This window comes from Chiloscyllium plagiosum, chromosome 11 (genome assembly GCF_004010195.1).
Source record: "Chiloscyllium plagiosum isolate BGI_BamShark_2017 chromosome 11, ASM401019v2, whole genome shotgun sequence".
Lineage (NCBI taxonomy): Eukaryota > Metazoa > Chordata > Chondrichthyes > Orectolobiformes > Hemiscylliidae > Chiloscyllium > Chiloscyllium plagiosum.
Genome location: NC_057720.1, coordinates 30,556,902 through 30,565,033, shown reverse-complemented (window position 1 = coordinate 30,565,033; position 8,132 = coordinate 30,556,902). Strand labels below are relative to the sequence as shown.

The 8,132-nt window shown below is 43.3% G+C and overlaps 1 protein-coding gene across 4 annotated transcripts in view; it reads left to right on the top strand.

Moving 5' to 3' along the window:
- Positions 1-217: 217 nt before the first annotated feature.
- zgc:114041 (uncharacterized protein LOC574425 homolog) overlaps positions 218-8,132 on the top strand; it is a 38,088-nt gene continuing 30,173 nt past the window's right edge. For 2 of the 4 annotated variants that reach the window (XM_043699007.1, XM_043699000.1), the window contains exon 1: positions 219-320. The gene's annotated coding sequence lies outside the window, so the exon portion shown is untranslated. Of the gene's footprint in view, positions 321-657; positions 680-8,132 lie in introns of those variants that run through there. The other 2 variants (XM_043699009.1, XM_043699006.1) reach the window with 2 other exon arrangements.

Here is an 8,132-nt window from a genome sequence, read left to right as displayed (position 1 = left end):
TGCACACAATGTTCCAGCTGAACCCTGACAAGAATTAGGCAAGAATGATGAATGTCTTCACACAGCCAGTTGTTACTATCTGTCTGAGATGATGCTGGAAACAGCTTCAGCAGTAACCTTCAACAGGAAATGTGATATGCAGAGGCAGGGAAAGCTATGAGGAGAGAAGAGAGGGGAGGGGAGGGGTGAGGAGAGGAGAGGAAAGGGGAGGGGAGGGAGTGGGGTCGTGTGACTTGTTTTTTTTCTCCTGAAACTGACTAAATTCAGCAAAGAAACCATTGTGTCAACGCCATGTGAAATGATAAGGAATTTTCAAGCTGGTAAGGCGCTGTGCTGTTGAGATTCGGACGAGAAATAAAAGCAAGCTTTAACTGAATTCGTTCGGGCCGCTAGAATTTGGCACTTTTACAATTAGCCGGCTGATTTTTTTGAAAGAAAGATCTTTTTAGTGCAGGAACAAAATGCTTGCTTCACTGGGGTTGAAATGTCAGAGAGATTGAAGAGTGAGCGAATCTTGGAGAACCAGCTCAGAGGAGTATTTTCTTGTTTAATTACAAACAGCTTGAATTTAAAACCACGCCCTGCAGATGTTGATCATACTCTCAGAGAGAGAAAGAGAGAGAGACACCCGAATCTGTATATATACCAAGAATGGAGAGGACTGAGTCAGAGGGAGTGAGTGAGTGTGTATATATATATACACACACACACACACACACAGGATGTAGGCTGCAGGAACTGAATCAACGAGATACAGAGATATCGCAGACCATGGGGGATAGTATCCTCTCTGGGCTGAACAGAGAGATAGAGAAACATTTGTCCAAACTACGAGCAATGGAAAGCTATTTTTATTCCACCACTTTGTTTAAAAAGACTATTTATGAAATGTGGGCATGGGTGACCGTGCCAGTATTTATCGCCTAATCTCTAGTTGCTCAGAAGGTGGTCTGAGCTGCTGCCTTGAACCTGTGCAGTTCATGTGTTCTCAGAGGGGATTTTCCAAGATTTTGACACAGCCATACTGAAAGAATGGTGATATAGTTCCAAGTTAGAGTGGTGTGTGAATTACAGGTGGTGTTCAGCTGCACTTCCAGTTTAATAGAGTGTACAGGTTTGGAGGGTGCTGTCAGAGAAATCTTGGGGAAATGAATGTACTGGTGTTCATCTCAAAGTATGTAAGATGATTTGTTATTGTGGTGCATGCTCCGACCTTTTCTTTGAACAGTAAAGGAATGAAGGGTTATAGTGAGAGGGTGGATAAGTAGACCTTAGGCCATGAAAAGATCAGCCATGATCTTATTGAATGGCAGAGCAGGCTGGAAGGGCCAGACGGGCCTACTCCTGCTCCTGGTTCTTATGTTCTCTGGGCCAGAAGGTCGAGGTTCAGGTCCCACCTGCTGCTAAGGTGTTTCATAACATGTCCAAACAGGTTGATTAAAAAGAACTACTACAATTCTACTCAAAATGACCTGAACCCAAAATTACAACTCATGCGAGATGACTCAGACCATAATGTGTCGTTTGGAAGTCTTATCAGGTTTTTCCTTGTGGAGTGTTGTTGCAGTACATTTTGTAGATAGTATGTATTGCTGCTACTGTATGTCAGTGGTGAAGGGAGTGATTGATAAAGATAATGGATGGGTGTAATTAAATGGGGGGCTTTGTCTTGGATGACATTGAGCTTCTTGTGTGTATCTTCACCCACCCAGACAAGTGAGGAGATCTCCATCACACTCTTGATCTGTGCCTCGCAGATAGCGGACAAGCATAGTGGAGACAGGAAGTGAGTGCTTATTACTGAATTATTAGCCTCTGACCTTCTTGTAGCCACATTATTTATATCACCGGCCCAGTTCAGCTTCTGGTCATTGGTTTCCCCAGATGTTGACAGTGCTGCTAGTTCTGAAGAAATAAGTCTTTTGTACTATTGCTGAAATGTGGTTGGTGCCTATAGTTTTTGCAGTATCCAGTGCTAATTGGTATTATTGTGGAGTGAATTGAATTGCCTGAAGAGTGGCATCTGTGAGACTGGGATCTTAGGAGGAAACCAAGATGGTTTCATTCACTCAGCACTTCAGACTGAAGATGCTTGCATATGCTTCATTCAGCCTTGTTTGTTTGCTGGGCTGTTCATCGATGAGGATGCTGATATTAGTTTTAGTTATTTAATTTTCCAACACCATTCATGAATAGATGCGGAGCTTGGATCTGTTGGTTGTGGGATCACTCGGCTCTGTCTAATTCACACTGCTTCTTCTGTCTGACACACAAGTAGTCCTGTGTTGTACTTTCATATGATACTTCATGTCTAGATATACCTGATGTTGATTCTGGTGTGGCCTCTTGCATGATTGTTGTACCAGGGTTGATTATAATGTAGAGTAGAGTCCTGCGGTTGAATACAATATTGCTTATGTTGATGGCCCACAATATCTCGTGGATGTCCAGGCTTCAGATGCTGGATCTGTTTAAAACGTCTATTCACAGTGGCAGTGTCAGGCATCATGATAGAGGGTCAGAAGTTCATAAGATATAGGAGCAGAATTAGGCCATTTGGCTCATTGAGTTTGCTCTGCCATTCGATCATAGCTGATATGCTCCTCACCCCCATTTTCCTGTCTTCTCCCCATAACCCATGGAAGCTTTGCCTTACTTACAGAGTGGAAAAAAAGCCATTTGGATATGGTACATCTTCCTCAGTGACTGAGACACTCATATTTACTGGTGGACATGTAATAGATTCATTGAAAAACACACAATGTAGATTTGCATTTAACACTTTTAAAATCTTACACGAGTGAACTCCAAGTCTGTTTTGTGTGCTTTCTTCATTAGTTTCCGATGGTGCTGCCCTTCACTGCCATCTGCAGTGGAAGCAGGCTGCTGACCTCTTGGGTTGACCATCGTCTAGTTTTTTGAGGTGAAGAGGGTCCCTGTCAAGCACATGTTACTACTGTCATGTGTAGGGATGGAAGGTAAAACAAAGTTAAAATTACCCAAGTCCAAATGGCCCAGAGGGCTGTTCTCTCATTAGGGAGCACGACTGGGTGGCAATGGTTTAACCAGAGGGTCAGCATGCCTCAAGCGAGGGGAGAGGCTGAGAAGGAGAATCCTTCATCGTAACCTCAGTCAGTGTGAGAATGTAACCCATGCTGTTGGCAGCACTCTGCATTGCAAACCAGCCATTCAGCCCACAGAGCTAACTGCTATATCAGGAGGGAAGGAGAGAGACAAATGAGTGTTGTTTGAGGTAAGTGGGGGAAGTGTAATGAAAGTTTATGATTGGGGAACTTTGATTCTAAGATAGAGTTAAATGGAGTTTTGGTTATAGTTCTGTGAAGATGACTTTTTTTAAAAATAGGTCATTTTGAACAGCGAGTTCAAAACAACATTTCCAGTCACATATCTGATTTAAGCTGCCCAGTGAGGTTATTGCTGAAGTTTTACTATCTTAGTTTTTTATGACCTACAGAAAGAGAAGCAAGGGAACACAATCAGATTCCATTCTGAAGAAGGAAAGGGTCTATACCACTAGAAGGGCAGTTTTGTTTCAGTATTTTCCGGGCCTTCCGAGCTGGAAAGAAACGAGTTTAACAGTCACAAGTCGAAAGACTGGAAATATCCCTGATCTTTTCTCCAAGCTCAGTGATGAATGGTCAGTGAGTTAACCTGTCTCTCCAAGTCTTTTGGAGAAATAGAGAGACCCGTTTCTGGCAACTTTGCATTAAAGTCATTGAAAGGCAGTGCTCGTGACTTCATCAGTTGAATAATACTATTTAAAGTAAAGACAGGGTGATACTTCACTGGAATTGAGTGTCTGAACAGAGTGCTCCTAAGCAATAGGTTTGCATCTTTTTGCAGTTTGATAAGATGTGTTGACATCATCTTGTGTGTATATTAACTTTTTTAAAAATGTAATGAGGGAATGGCCTAGTGGTATTATTGCTGGACAGTTAATCCAGAGATCCAGATAATGTTCTGGGATTTCAAATCCTGTCACAGCGGATGGTGGAATTTGAAAAAACCCATCTGATTCTCTAATGTCCTTTCGGAAGGAAACTGGCATCCTTACTTTGTCTGCCTACATGTGATTCCAGACCCAAAGCAATGTGGTTGGCTCTTAACTGGGCAATTAGGGATAGACAATTAATGCTGGCCTAGCCAGCGATGCCCCTATCCCATGAAAAAATAAAAACAAATTCAACTCATGAGATCAGGGAGTTGATAATGTCCTAATTGCTGATGTTAAAAGATTTCAAAGATTCTTATTCACTCTCCTGTTAATTGAGCAAGCTTCTCAAACCTGAGAATGTTAGATTTTTTTTGTTTAGATATTTTTTTCTTTCAAATCTCCTGTTTGAGGGAGATCAGGTTGCTGTCTATAGCTTCCCTCCAGGCCGACGAGCAGAAATTGTTGATGGTTTTGGTGTTGAGGCTTCTACTGCTGCTGCCTGGCTAGTTATGCCCAGAGAAAGTGTGTGGTGTCTCTCAACACTTTAAAAATAAAAATGTACGGACAGCAGGGTGTAAACATTTTCTTTGCTATGATTAAATTGAACTTAACAGAGTTGGCTGGTGGGGGGATCTAATGTTTAACATTATGCAAGAAGTTTACGTAATCTTCTGCACAGCTAAACGATGTGAACTGCCTGTACTGTCACTCCATTCTACAAATCAGGGTCAGGAGGAATCCGAGATCCTAATTTCAGATTTATGGCGCTTGTTTTCCATTAGTTCAAAGCTAAGGTCACTTTGCTGCTATGTATGAACATCCGAACATTGAATGGAATCAGTTTGTTTTTGAGGTGGAGCCTGGCATACAATCTTAACATAGGCATATTTGATTTATTACTGTCACGTTTACTGAGGTACAGTGAAAAGTGTTATCTTGCGTGCTTTAGCTGACAGCATTTGCATAAAGTTTAGGTTTACAAGTCCAGGTTCACAGGGTGATTACTATTTCGTATCTAATTTGTGTTTTGTTTCTCGTTCGATTTTTGAAAGCCAATCAAAACCATGAGTAGGCTGGGAGAACTGTCATGTCCTGGCGACACGAGTCTCCACAAGCCAAGTGAACAAGAGAGGGAATTCCAACTGCATTGGTTTGAATGAACTTCATGTTGTGTTGTGTGTTCAAATAGTGGTTTTTGCAAAATGAGCTCACTATTATATATCCTCCATCAGATGGTTAAAAACTACATCTCAGCACCCCATAAAATCCTCCTTTGATCACTAGTTGCAGTTCAAGCACTTGCAAACAAGCAAGCATTTAATTTGTCCTTCCTTACAGATTGAATTACTGGCTTTAGTGAGATGCATGGTATGTGGGTGGATGTGCAAGATTATGTTTGGGAAAATGTTCACCTATAGAGGATTTTGTGAACTGTTGAGGCTGATACTTGATCCCCAGTATTTCATATAAGATGTAATGTTGTGCTAGCAGCAGAATCCACAGGTTTCATGCTCAGAGTCATACAGCATAGAAGAGGCCATTTAACCTATCAAGTCTGCACTAATCCCACTTTCCAGCACTTGGCCCATAGCCTTGAATGTTAGACATTTCAAGTGCTCATCCAAGTATTTTAAAAAGTTGAGGTTTTCTGCCTCAACTACCCTCCAAGGCAGTGCCTTCCAGACTCCCACCGCCCTCTGGGTAAAATATGTTTTCCTCAAAGCCCCTGCCAACCTCCTGCCCTTCGCCTTAAAACGATGTCCCCTCATTATTGATCCTTCAAATATGGGGAACAGCTGCTTTCTATCTATCCTGCTGACACCCCTCAGTCTTGTACACCTCTATCAGTTCACCCCATCGGCCGCCTTTGTTCTAAAGAAAGCAATGTGGCACGGTGGCTCAGTGGTTAGCGCTGCTGCCTCACAGCACCAGGAACCCGGATTCGATTCCAGCCTCGGGCAACTGTCTGTGGAGTTTGTATAAGTCTCCCCGTGTCTGTGTAGGTTCCCTCTGGGTGCACCGGTTTCCTTCCACAGTCCAAAGATGTGCAGGTCAGATGAATTGGCCATGCTAAATTGCCCATAGTCTTCAGGGATGTGTAGGTTAGGTGCATTAATCAGGGGCAATGTAGAATGGTAGGGTGGAGGAGTGGGTCAGCGTGGGTTGCTCTTTGGAGGGTTGGTGTGGACTCGCTGGGCCGAAGGGCCTGTTCCCACACTATAGGGATTCTATGAATGAATTCAAACTGAGCCTATCTAGCCTAACCTCGCAACAAAAATGCAGCAATCCAGGTAACATCCTGAGGGGTCCTCTGTATTTCCTCCAGTGCAATCACATCCTTCTGTAGTGTGGTGACCAGAACTGCACACAGTACTTCAACTGGAGCATAATCAAAGTTTTGTACACCTTCAACATAACCTTCCTGCTCTTATGTTCCATTGCCACGACTGAGAAAGGCAAATGTGTAGTATGCCTTTTTAACTACTCTATTAACTTGTCCTTTGTGGACCTGTGAACAAGCACCCACGATTTCTCCTTTCTTCAGAGCTTGTTGGTGTCCTGCCATTTTGTGAGTACGTTCTTGCCTTGTCCCTTCTTCCAAAATGCATCAGCTCTCACTTTTGAGGATTAAATGCTGCTGATCTGCCCATCATGCATACCCAACTACACCTTCCTGTAACCTAAGACCTTTGTCCTAACTAATAAGCACCTGGCCAATATTTGTATCATCCACCAATGTACTTATCCTCTCTTCTCCCCAACACCACCACTAATACCCTTCCCCACCCCCCCCCCAAAAAAAACCCCAAAACATTCTCATCTATATTGTTTAGATGGGACCATCATCCCTGCAACAATCCCTGTGGACGCCAGCCTTGAGTTTCACAAGCTGCCTTCCACCACCGCCCTTTGACTCCTATCAGTAAGCCAATTTTGGATCTAGCTTGCCAAGTTCTCCTGGATCCCATGTGCCTTAACCATCTTTATCAGTCTCTCACATGTGACCTTGTCAAAAGCTTTGCTGAAAACCGTATAAACGGATTAACCTTGCTGCCCTCACCTATGTACTGTATGCAAAATTCTATCAATTTTGTTAGGCATGACCTCCCGCTGACAAAGCTATGCTGATTATCCCTGTTCAAACCTCGCCTATCAAAGTGCAGATAAATTCTCTCCTTCAGAATTTTCTCCAGCGGTTTCCCTACCATTGAAGTGAGACTCCCTGGTCTGAAATTCCTTGGCTTAACTCTATCACCCTTCTTAAAATGTGGAACCGCATTATCTGTCCTCCAGACCTCTGACACCTCCCCTGAGGCCAAAGAAGAATTAAAAATTTGTGTTAGGGCCCTGTAACCTCCTCTCTCACTCTCACAGCAGTCCGGGATTTAATTCACCTGGACATGTTCACTTTTCAGCCCACCAAAACCTCCAATACTTGGTGACTCCACTCACTGTTGATCTGCTCAAGAATCACACAGTCCCTCTTCCCAAATTCGGAACCTATGTTACAGATTTGAGATTAGATTAGATTCCCTACAGTGTGGAAATAGGCCCTTTGACCCAACAAGTCCACACCGACCCTCTGATGAGTAACCCACCCAGATCCATTTCCCTCTAACAAATGCACTTTACACTATGGGCAATTGAGCATGGCCAATCTACTTGACCTGCACATCTTTGGACTGTGGGAGGAAATATGAACACCTGGAGGAAACCCCCACAGACACGGGGAGAATGTGCGAACTCTACACAGACAGTTGCCCGAGGCTGGAATCGAACCCGTGTCCCTGGTGCTGTGAGACTGCAGTGCTAACCACTGAGCCACTGTGCTGCCCTATGATTTATTATTTTCACATGTACTGAGATACAGTGAAAAGTATTGTTTTGTGTGCTATCTAGGCAAGCATAAGTACTTCAGGGTAATGATACAATGCAGAATATAGTGTCACAGCTACAGAGAAGGTGTCGAGAAAGATGACCTGTCCTATGCAGAGGAACCTCGATTATCCGAAAATCAGATTATCCAAAGGAGCTCTCAAGGTCCTGATTGAAGCATTACATCTAAGATGTGTTTCCAACAGTGATCGTGTCTTTTGCTTACAGTGATTAAACAGGCACCCTTATCCAAATGACTGTGTCTGTCTGTCTCTGTCTCCGTCTCTCTCTCTCTCTCTCT